The sequence below is a fragment of the Triticum urartu genome, chromosome 5A (assembly GCF_056163025.1).
Source record: "Triticum urartu cultivar PI428250 chromosome 5A, HENAU_Tu73, whole genome shotgun sequence".
NCBI classification, from domain to species: Eukaryota; Viridiplantae; Streptophyta; class Magnoliopsida; order Poales; family Poaceae; genus Triticum; species Triticum urartu.
The window spans coordinates 406,198,846-406,210,934 of NC_141877.1; the positions used below are offsets into that span (position 1 = coordinate 406,198,846).

The 12,089-nt window shown below is 44.6% G+C and overlaps 2 long non-coding RNA genes across 2 annotated transcripts; both read left to right on the top strand.

Moving 5' to 3' along the window:
• The first annotated feature begins 289 nt into the window (after positions 1-289).
• Positions 290-7,247, top strand: LOC147971615 (uncharacterized). Its single transcript, XR_015604769.1, has 9 exons — positions 290-868; positions 988-1,181; positions 1,882-2,011; positions 2,452-2,531; positions 3,493-3,568; positions 3,900-5,628; positions 5,704-5,784; positions 5,876-5,966; positions 7,194-7,247. It is a non-coding gene; the product is annotated as an uncharacterized LOC147971615 (long non-coding RNA).
• Positions 7,248-7,664: 417 nt separating this feature from the next.
• On the top strand, positions 7,665-10,593 carry LOC147971616 (uncharacterized). The gene is made up of 3 exons (XR_015604770.1): positions 7,665-8,002; positions 8,094-8,339; positions 9,761-10,593. It is a non-coding gene; the product is annotated as an uncharacterized LOC147971616 (long non-coding RNA).
• The last annotated feature ends 1,496 nt before the right edge of the window (positions 10,594-12,089 follow it).

The window sequence follows — 12,089 nt, forward strand, 5'->3', positions numbered from 1 at the left end:
AATCAAGTTATCCAGAGATAAGAATAGAAGCTCCTCAGCCCGCTCCTCAGCGATTTGGGATTCCTGGCCGTCGGATCTGGTTGCTTGATGGATCCTGGGCCGTCGGATCGACCCCTGGAACGACCTTGTCCGTCGGATAGAAAAAAGTTACTGCTGAAATGAATAGTTTCACCTCAACCGTGCCACCGTGCGTAAATAGCCTGCCCCGCCGGGGGCATTTTCGTCATTTCACCTAGAGGCTTATAAAAGGTGATGGCTCCTCTGGAGATGACCTAGCCGCCGCCTCCTCGCGCACTCGCGCCCGTGCCCTCACCTCTCTCTCCCCATCCAAACCCTACCCCACGCCCGCCTCCCTGCCCTGCCGCCGGCGCCGGCGCCACCGCTCGCCCGGGCACCCATCCCCGGCCTCACGCCGCCCATCTAGAGAGATGGGGGATGCGCGCGACGAGGCCGGCGTGCCGTCGTCTCGTCTTCTGCCGCGCCCGCCTCCTTGCCTCGCCGCTGGCCGCCGCCGCCGCTGCTCGCCCGGGTACCCGGCCACGGGTGATGTGGCCGACGTGCCGTCGTCCCGTCTTCTGCGAGGTCGAGGAGAGCCAATCCCACCTCGCTGCCATCTCCTTCATCCAGCCGGCTGCCGCCTTGGCCGACTCCTCTTCCCCTCCCGTCCTCCTCCTCTCGCGTCTCCTTCCCGTCGTCAGGCCGCATACTGCTCCACCCTTCCTCCTCCCCTCCCATCGCTCCCCTCTAACGCTAGGAGTGGGTGAGGAGGCTGAGCCACTGCCCGCTGCTGGCCCGCAACACCTCCTGTTCGACCACGCCGAGGAAGCACCGGACCTTCATCCTTGCGTCTGTGCAGAGACGACCCGAGGTAAGGCGCCTTCATATTTGTTTGTTTCTTATATTGGAGATGCGGTCAGCTGATTTGGGGGGCCTTGAGGCATTCAAATGGAGCACATGTGTTCACCTTAGGTGACTTATAATCTGTAGCATATGTTGCTGCATTGGGAGATTTGGAGTACGTGCATTGAGGCTTAAATGTGCAAATGCACACTGCTGGAGCGCCCTTCAGCAACGAGGAGGCCCAACGCGACACGGCCGCCGCCTGCGTCGGTTCTCCCCAGCACGACACGGCCGCCGCCGGCATCGGTTCTCCCCAGCACAACCACTCTGAAGACGCCCAGGTGATCCATTCTCTTGCCTAGAGATGTTGTTCTTCTCTTTCAGTTATACTTTTTTTGTTTCCATTGATTTTGTGTGGAATTTATCATTGCAGGTCCACTGTAGCTGTTGTTCTCTTGTCTTCTTGCACATAGTACATCACTTGATAATTGAGACTATACTGGTATTGGCCAATATTGCGTTAGGATAAATATATTGCATTTTGCGAAATATTAGTATGGCAGCGTCAGCTTCCTCAGTTGTTGCAAATCTTGTATTTGCGCCTTGTACTGTAACTGCAAAACTCTAGGTATCAATATTCAATATATCTTGTAAATTTTAAAGCATTTTGAAACCTTACAAATAACTAATTCAGTTGATAATAAAACAGAAGATGCATTGCCCCAATGGGATTACTACTTCTCTGAAGTGCCTAACCTACCAAATCCGCACCAGATGATAATTTAATATGCCAAAGTACATAAATTTGCCTAATTTATGTTCAGCTCATTTTCCTTGCAGCTGGTTTATGAATAATATATGAAATATGGACTACCAAAACTGTATCTGTCCGGCGTCTCAAAATTGCAACATATTGGAAATAGTCGACCTTCGTGTTATTAACTTTAACATATAACATATTAATACCTCAAACTAGGGATTGCATATGTTTGATTTTTCTTGGGCTAGAAGCCAAGAATACTGAACTTTGTTTTATGGTAGGAAATCGGATACTCTGAAGCAGTAAAACGTTTCGAGTTCGATGGTCAGCTTGGCCCATACAATTTGGATTCTTTTGGAGACTGGAAACAACTTTAAAGCTACTTGTCACAAAGTGTCATTGAACGCCTTGGTAAGTCTGATGCATTTTGATTTTTCTCATACCCTTAATAGTTACAGAGCAGCCTGTATTTAAGACATTTTTGACATTGGAGACATCATGGATCGATAGAGCTCCCCAAATGGATATGGAGAGACGATTGATGGAAACACTTAGAGAAGACAAATTTGCAAAGAAAGCGCCTGCACACACTGAGAGGAGAGGATGCTATTACACAACTATCCCGCTTTGGTTAAGCACAGAATTCTGGCAAAGTGTCACTGAATATTTCAGAGTTTATATCTTTTCTATGATGCCCAAAGAAAATGTGTTTCTAAACCCTTTACTGTTTGTGGCAATGCTTCTCATGCTTCCCCAAACAAGCTATTGCTACTTACAATTCTGAGAGTAATAGAACTTGCATGATGTGATCAAAGTTCTTTACTTACTTGCAATGCTTCCTTTCTTTGCAGCTTTGGAATATACAATAAGGTCAATGGGCAATGGCTAGCAATCAGGATTATCAGCTGTCCAATCACCCAGAAACTTTGAGGTGGGATTTCTCTTAATTTCCTTTTAGAGGTATATATAATTTGGAGCACACATGTATGTATCTCACTGTTTTGTATTATTATTACTTTCATTGCCGATGTAAAGCTGAAAATGGATGGATGGATGCACTGTGTGATAAGATCATGAAGAAAGTGTTTTGAAGAGTATCCCGAGGTTGAGAACATTTATAGTGAATTAGAGGAAACAAAACGGTCTTACTCCAGTTCACATCCATGGTAACTATCAATATATAACTCCAGTTCATGTTCTTCTAATTATACATGAGGGTATGAAAAATCCACACTCTTATGTGAAGGACGTGAGGTGTCGCTGATGAGACCTTTGTGTTGGCCGGTGATCATGGGCAACGTTATATAGTTAGTTTGATATGTTATATGGTCCAGCTAGGTTCGAAGGAACGGGGTCTTTGGATCAGTCCCATATTCATGTTAGTTTTATAACAAATCGGTGAAAATTAATTCTATGTGTTGTTGCTTCAAGTTGAAGTTTGGTCACTTGTTTTCAGGTCTACCCCGCCGTCATTTCTATAAAAATAAACAAATTCTTTATTTATAGCCGACTGCCATTTTCCTTTTGGGTATGTGTTGGTCGCCCCTCATCCGCGGCTGCTCGCGGGCGCTCCCGCAATGCCGCGGGTAAAACTGGTGGTGGCCATGGCATTGCCGGCGGCTCTGCCTCTTGCGGTGACTTTGTAGAGTACATGTCAAGTTTAAAGCTTTCGACCGCGACGGCTGAAAAACCAAAGTAAATGCATCATATATATTCTAATAAATGCATGCGAATCATAGAAAATATGGTAAGCACCTATCCTGCAATTTAGGACTGGCGTGATGTTGCTCTTTTTTGATAGAAATCATACTTGCATAGCTGTTTGATTGATTTGATTATAATCAAACTGCACCGTCATAATATTATATCCTTGCCATATTGTAAATTTTCAGTTGGGTTGGTCACGGCACACTATATGCGATATGGCAATGTTTTGTACCAATCTTTGTGATGTACTCCGGAAGAAAGGTATACAAGCAGAACTATCTCCAAATGTATAAAGAATTAGCATGTTCTTAGTGGTTAGTAGCGCCTGATTCAAAGTGACTGTGAACAGGTTCGAATCCTGGTCACTGCATTTTTTAAATAATTAATTTCTCCTAGGAGCTGACACGTGGGACCACTGCCACGTAGGTTAGGATTTTTTTATCTAAACTACTTGATGTGACAAAATATCTTAAACAAGCTCTGTGATTTGTATGCTCTCTTATATTGTCAAATATGATTGCACTTATATGATATGTTTGATAGTTCCTATATACTCCGAAAGAAAAAATAGCTGATGTTCCGCTCCCTGTAGGTCTGCACTCGCGTCACGCCCTTTCCTCTCCCTGCCGCCTTGCCTCTCTCCCTGCCTGCTCGTTGCCCCGGTCGTCTCTGATGGTGCTCCTAGATGTGCTATACATCACCTCCTCACCTCCTTGGCCACTTCGGTGCCCATGGCTTTCGTGCTCGTCGGCAGGATGGTGCAAGGCGCAACTCCGACGTGGTTCCTCACTGGTTGGATGGCGTTCAGGCACAACCCCGGTGCCCTCTGAGTACTACCTCGGCTACAACCTCCCTATGTGAGCTCCATCTTCCCCTGCTCTGCTTCGGCTACTATATGGGACATGGCCAGGGCTATGATGATCAGTTATGGCTGATATAGGCATGCTCTCAAGCAGTCGAGGCACTTGTGGGTATTAATTTGGATCCTCCCTCGTTTCTTTGAGCTGTTTTGAGCACGTTCTTATTTTAGTGGCTCTGTCCTTGGATGGTCATTTCTAATGAGTGATAACCAGGGTAGTTAAACCCTCGTAAGAACATATTGATCCGGTGATCCATCCAGAAATCCAGAAATAAGTCCATCCATCCAGAAATAAGAATAGAAACTCCTCAGGCCGCTCCTCAGCGATTTGGGATTCCTGGCCGTCGTTCTGGTTGCTTAATGGATCTTGGGCCGTCGGATCGACCCCTGTAACGACCTTGTCCGTCGGATAAAAAAAATTACTGCTGGAATGAATAGTTACTCCCAAAATGAGATATCTCGTGCCACCGCGTTTGAATCACGTGCCCCATCGGTCGGAATCCATTCTTGCTAGGGCGATGATGATTAGCCGTGGGTATCAAGTTGGGTCCTCCCTCTTGTCTCTAGAATCCTTTTTGATCCTGTGATACTTATTGTTCTGTCCTTTGGATGGTCATTCTTATTGAGTGATAACCAGGGCAGCTCCACTGTATAAACAGATTGATCTGGTGATAAGAGATGATGGGGGTAGATTATATGATCGAGGAAAGGCAAATCTGAGCCCATATGCATTGAACCCTGAACCCTTTTTATTCGCACGTGCCCCACCGGTCGGAAGCCATCCTTGCTAGGGCGATGATGATTCGATGTGGCTAAAATAAGTGTGCCTTTGAGCAATCAAGGCACCTGTGGGTATCAAGTTGGGTCCTCCCTCTTGTCTCTAGAATCCTTTTTGATCATGTGATGTCCTTGGATGGTCATTCTTGTTGAATGATAACCAGGGCAGCTCCACTGTATAAACAGATTAATCTGGTGACAAGAGATGGCGGGGGTAGATTATATGATCGAGGAAAGGCAAATCTGAGCCCACTATGCATTGAACCCTGAACCCTTTCTATTTGTATTTAAAGGTGTTGCTTATTTATGCTCCAGTGTTTATAGCCGTCTTATGTGAATATTTCTTCTCTCTCATACCTTTATTGCATATAAGTTGTTCTTGACTTTTATTGTTTGTTGTTGGTCCTTGATTTCATCTGGTTAAGAGTAAGCAAGTTGTCGGTTCAATGGCTTGTTTTAATTTGTTGATAAACCAGCAGAAACCACGGTGTCATGTTTCTAATAACAGCGTCTTTAGGCTGCTTAATGTCTGTATTGGAGACCATTACCTTTTATTTCGCTTGTTTATTACCATCTTCCTTGCTTCTCTTGCTGTTTCACGGTTGGGACGGTGGCGTGGTGTTGGGGCTGTCTTGCGGGTTGGCCGGAGAGGGAGCACACCGAGTGGGCTTCTAAGATGGCTGAGGTGATTATTTGCTCCCTTGTTTATCTTTCCCTTTGTGATGTGTATGTGCTCATCAAGGGCTTTGTTGTTTTTTAGCGATTTGTCTAGGGTTTCCTGGTTAATCCATTCTGATTTTGGTCTGCTCATGCTCTTGGCTTCCGGACCGTGGTGCTCAAGGTGACTCGGCTTTCTTTTCCCTCGGTTCGCCTGCAGTTGAGGTACACCTGGCTGTCCAACTAATGGGTCAATTTTGAATTTTGACTTGCAGTATGCATATGATTGGATATGTGCGTTCAGCTTTCGTGTCATCGATGGTTTCAGATTCCTCCATCCTTACTACACTTCCTATAGTTTCTTAGGTAAATCTGCTCATCCTTTTGTATCTATTGCTTATGTATGTGTACAAATACATTTAGCTCTGACTTTCTGGGTCATGGATCAGGTCGGTAGCCTTGCATGAAAAGGAATACTCTGGACTAGAATTTCTACCTAATCATATGCCTCTGTGTGTTTGGTAGTCATGTTTTTAATATGTTTCCTATTGCTTGCTTGTACCTTAAAAGAACAGAGCCTCTACGTTCTAATAATTCCTTGATTTTCAATTAACAGTAGTACTATAGTTGCTTAATAGTACTAGGTTGGAAGGGTATGTGCATATTAAAGACTAGATGTCGTTGGTGGTACTAATTTGGAATGGTGCACTACCAACTATTTCGAATTTTGACTAGCTTCAGTACTTGGTCCGCGCGTCGATGAGGTGAGCAAGGGCAGTTGGCTTGCCTCTCCGTGCTCCCATTCGCCCCCTTCTCTTTGGACCCCCGCTATTTTTTCATATTAGATGCTCTCCTGCTTTGGCTAAATCAGATAGAGGCTTGAAGCATATTCAGTTTAAATAAATGAGTATAACCAGTCTTCTCTAGCTATTCTTTGTGTGAAAATTGAGAATATGTTTGCTCGTTTTTTTTGTTTGGTGCCTGTGTCTTTTAGTCTTTGGAGGGAAAAATGTTCTCTTTGCTTAATATTCCCTCTGTAAAGTATTTCTAAACGCTCTTATAATACTGTCGGTCCCATTGCTGACCCGTAGAGAGGCGTCCGTGGGGGTCTCCATGGTTGCCGGTGACCGAACGCGACCACCGCTGCCGATCCCCGCTATTTTTTTATATTAGATGCTCTCCTGCTTTGGCTAAATCAGATAGAGGCTTTAAGCATATTCAGTTTAAATAATGTCAGTCCTAATTTGGATAAATGAAATAACAAGAGCTTCAGACTAATGTGGAACAATTGGTCAAAATAGAAGAGTTTAGTTCCTGTCAGTTTAGTTAGTGGCCTATATGAATTTTATTTGGCAGACAATAATTTTGTATAATTATTGATTTGCTAGCATATATTCTAAACTTAATTTTGTTAGCTCCTATCTCGTGTTCTTTCTTATAATATCTTTTTATATGACGTGCTTCACGAGAGTTTCTCCATGTTTATGAAGAAAAGATTTGGGTTCAGAGCACCTTCGGTTATAAGAATTTGTTTTCTAATTCTTGCTGGTCAGTTGCAAAACATTAATTTTTGTTTGCTTTACAATTTTTCAGAAGTAATGGGAAATGACGAGCTCCTACTTTTTATGCCAGCTCTATGACGTAGGTGAGCTGCGACCTTCTTTCCCACGTGTTTGTGATAATCAGTTAACCTCCAGAGGGAATTTTGATTGTGATTAGTATCTTTAGACATTGGCCATGCATGTTCGTCAGTACTCACCATCTCTTTCATTTCTCCTCATTTCTTAAATGTATTGACCTCTGGTATATACAACTAAAATCGATGTGCCAAACAGCAAAAAATAGCTATACATTGGAAGATTTGAATGCCATTTTATTGTAGTAGTTCTGAAATTCTGCCTCATTTTTTTCCCATTCGTGTTATTTCTCATAGTTTTAAACTAAAAGGAGTAACTATTAAAAATGTCTCTAATTGGCCTATTGTTAAAGTTTGAGATACTAGAGTTGATGCTTGAGTATAGAAATCGTTGAATTCCATATATCTCACAGTTTGTTTGTATCAGGTTTGTGTGAGGTGGTCCCTATGAAGTACATCGACAAGGCAGATGGATTACACGACTTATTAGTATGCTTAGTGATAATGGCTCCGTAGTTGGCACTTTTTAATATATTCCTGTTCTTATTACCTCTTATGTGTTTTTGCTTTTGGTATCGAACTTCATGTCGAATGTCTATCTTTTGTGGTCGTATGAACGCACCAAGCTTGATCCTGCCTTATAAACTGATGTTGATCTTGTACTCCATTGTGTTTTACTTTTATCACAATACAGGCGCGGCGGAGGAGCTGTCTTCTGAGTTGACCGGAGAGGGAGCACATTGGAGAGGCTTCTGAGATGGCCAAGGTAGTTCTTTGATTCCTTGTTTGCCTTTTCGTTTGTGGTGTGTTGTACGGGTGCTGATCCAGGATTGTGTTGTTTTCATGGATCTATTTAGGGTTTACTGATCGATCCATCCTGATTGGGATCTGTTTGTGGTCCTGGTTGACTGGCTGGTGCGTCGTGCCCTTGCTAGTGCTTGAGGTTGTCTCGCTGGTTTCCTTGCAGTATCGTCGATCTGTGCATCCAGGCACCCCAAGCTTTTCCTCGCGCGATGGCATCAGGCGCACGGAGGGAGCTCTTCTCCGTCGATGTGGTGAACAACGACCGTGATCTCCGTTCCACGGCGTTACCGGCTAGCAAGGTAGACCATGTTTGCTTGGTTGACTCTAAAGCATGCCTGTGCTAGATTTGTTCGAGATTTATGCAATTGGGCCTGTCGTTGATTTATGACAGGGATAGCATATTTTTGTCATGTAATTTGTAGTAGAATAGTCCTTTTAACTCTGTCGATGCTTGGCGTGGAGTCCACGGTGTATCAGATTGTTTAGACCCCGTGAATAGCCATTTATATCCTGTCCATACTTGCCCTATGATTTGCCGTGTATTATGCCGTTTGGCTTCTGCAGTTTACCTTCTTGCCTTTGCTAATTGTAGTCAACACACAACACGATTGTAGAGTGGTAAGTCCAGGCACCCCAAGCCTGTCCACGGTGCCACCAATGAACAAGGTACACACGGTGCCACCAGTTATGTACTTCTGTATTATCAATCTAGGGTTCATCTTAGTGAATCTTACTGTTCTTCGAGCCGTGTCTAAAAATGCTGCTCGGTTATCAGTAGTAGCTACAGGTCTATTGTTGCGAGTCTCCTGGTCCAGTATAACACCCTTTTCAGAGATAATACTCCAGATCTATTGACTATGATTTACTTGTGATATTAATTCTTATTTAGTATGAATATTCACCTAATGAATTTATTAAACGATCTAAATACCACCTATTCATAGATTAACTTGTGCCACCGTTGATTTTTTACTTATTGTGTCATTCTTATTTTTGAGGCTGGCCTGGCACATTCTGTTTCCAAATATATTATATTAATAGTTTGGCGTCTCATTAACTGACGAGATGGTCAGGCCAAAGGCTGTGCTTAGTGTCGTTCTTGGTAACGTTGGTCTGCTTGATGCAAAATACAAGCACTACAGGAACTACATCGGTGCAATCATCTTTTTCTGGCCGTTCCTGGCGCACTGTTTAATTAGTCACCTTGCCTCTCTTGCACTTAACATTGTTTAATTAGACTTCTCACTATGATTATCCAGGGCCTCTTGTTCTGATTAGCCTATCATTAAAGTTGGAAACACCAGAATTGACGCTTGCGCATGAGTGCGTACAGGCTGTCCTTGGGATTTTCTTCTTTGCAAACTCGATTGATTGTTGATACGGTTTCCTAGGCTATTGTTCTTTGTACAATACATGAAGCGATCTGCTCATGTGTGTGACTTAGTCTGATTATTAGGCTTTAAAATTTTTGCTGGTTTATCTTATAATTCATGGTAGCATTTGATTTTTTTATCAATTACCATGTCTCAGTTGTAGAACAGGACAGTAAGAGTCTAATAAAACTCTTGCACAACAAAGATTGCCATCCTTTAGTTACCCAGACCTTTGTTTTTGTGGTATAAAACCAACTGCTGTCAACTTTTTCTTTTTGAAATGGACTGCTGTCAACTTTAGTACTCTGGAAAATCATATAACTATTTTGAAATTTCCTATGACACAGGCCGAGACAAGCATCGTAAGGATCCAGTTAGAATGATGACTGATATCCTGTTAGAGCATCTTGGGCTTCACAAGGCCATCTGAGACTCGGGATCGATGAGGCATTTGACATGATAAACAAGTGCCAAAGGTTACTTGTATGATCTGAGATACATGAGCTCCTTCTCAGATCAGCTTCATAATGTGATAGCACATGGCTTTCCTCCTGCCCGTACCGTGGATACATTGACAAAAGTGACCCTTATGAATATTGAAGTGATGGCACATAACCTTAAGAGCAAAAGCAATCATCTGTAGAAGAGGCTGCATGCCATAAAAAGACAGTCTTTAGGCGCAACAGCATGAGGTGTTTGCACCAATTGATTTCTTCACACCAAGGCCATGGCGTTGATCATCTATGGACATCACAGATCACCTATTCTAACTCTGGCAAGTACGAGATGATATATGATGCCACCAGCTCCTGCGATGTACCGTGTAAACTACTGTGTGATCTCCCTCTCCTTTTGTGAACACATCCCCTTCGGCACGTCTATTCATACTTTTGCACTCAATATTTATGTGTATGAACATTGCTTCCTTTAATTTACCCTGTATATGAACATTACATCCTTCAAATGTGGTGTACTATATTTTGGTATCCATGGATGATGTCTTGCTTCGATTACATATGAATGTTTCTTCTTTCTTTTATTTTGTTATCCTGATTGAATACGTACGCTAAGCCTAACTTGCTACTAACTTTACCATTACTTGCTTGGGCACATCGTTGGGACCGGCACCCTCGCGCCAAGGCGCGTTGCCGATCTAGTATACATGATGGCCACTTGTTGGTGCCTCATATGTTTGTAACATAGCCTGTGTTATAAACTTGTGTGTGCAACATGCTCAATGTTACAAAAGTTGTTGAACTGTCATTATGTGTCATATGATTAAAATTAAATCAGACGGCCACGGAGATGATGGATACGAGCGACTCATCCGCCAGTTGAAAGATAATGTTTCCCCAGAAATAAGCTATGCACAGCCTGATAAAAGTCGATCAATGATTTACATTGCTCTTACCTGTTGTCATGCAATGCATGGTCTCGAATTGTGATCTTGCGCCGTTCTTTTCTTGAGGTCCCGTGGCCTGTACGTGGCTGCACCGCATCGCAGAGAGTCGCTGGTACAAAATTGACATATCCAGCTTGCCTGGTTTATTACATGGAGGAGGCCCCAATGGTCCGAAGAGCCACAATGGTTGGCTGTTACATGTATAGGATCGGAAAATAACACATCATCATGTCCACCCAGCCCCATTCCATCGAGTGCGCATCATCTTGTGTAGACAAAAAAACCTCAGTGATTGCCGAAAAAGGCCTTCGTCCTGCTTTATATATAAAGCAACGATCATCAACAAACTGGTATAAACGCACATCACCATAATACACGCTCACATCCAAGGCAGGATATATAGGCGCTGAGCGCGGCAACACCACCCCTAGCACTATCATCATGAAGAGATAAAACCGCATACGACGAACCATGGGCTCCAAGACGGCACCTTCAGAAAGGATACGACATTGGAGCGCCGCCACCGCCTGATTCGAGGACCAGAGTTTCCCCTGGAGCCGCACGATGGGCAGTGAGAACCGCAACGATGCCTTCAAGAACGAAACGAGCTTCGCCACCGCCGGTCCGTCTGAAGATAGAACAGGTTCTCACCCCGGCCAACACTCACCCCATCGAACGCCACACCCCGTCTACCACGCGGCCCACACTGCCATGGCCATCGAGCAGCACCAAGCCACGGGTTCTGCCCATGTGCACCGCGCTACCACCACCAGGGCCACCGTCCCGACATCCAAGACCTTGACACCGTCTCACACGAGACCTGCCGCTACCCCAACCAAAGAGACAAGCGGAAAGGTCCTACCTTTCGCACCCCTGGGTGACCCCCTGGGTCCATCGACTCGTCCTGCAGCACCAGGCGCGAGACGAGCTCGGTCCTGCCGCACCGGGCGCGAGACGAGCGATGGACCGCAGCTGGGATAAGGCCAACCCTACGGCGAAAGTAGCGCCCGAGAGACAAACAGAGGGGTCGAAGGCCGACACAAGCCACCTACGGACGAGCCAACGTAAAAAAATGTCAGCCGCCGCCGTAGCCAACCCGCCAAGCCGCGATGGAGCCATCCACGTTCGGAGGAGCAGCCACACCAGGCCACCATCTAACCCGCGCCGCCCGCCGAGCTCGAAGGGCCGGAGCCGCCGGACATGCACCTCTCGCTTGAGACCAGCCACCTGAAGGAAATATGCCCTAGAGGCAATAATAAAGTTGTTATTTATAT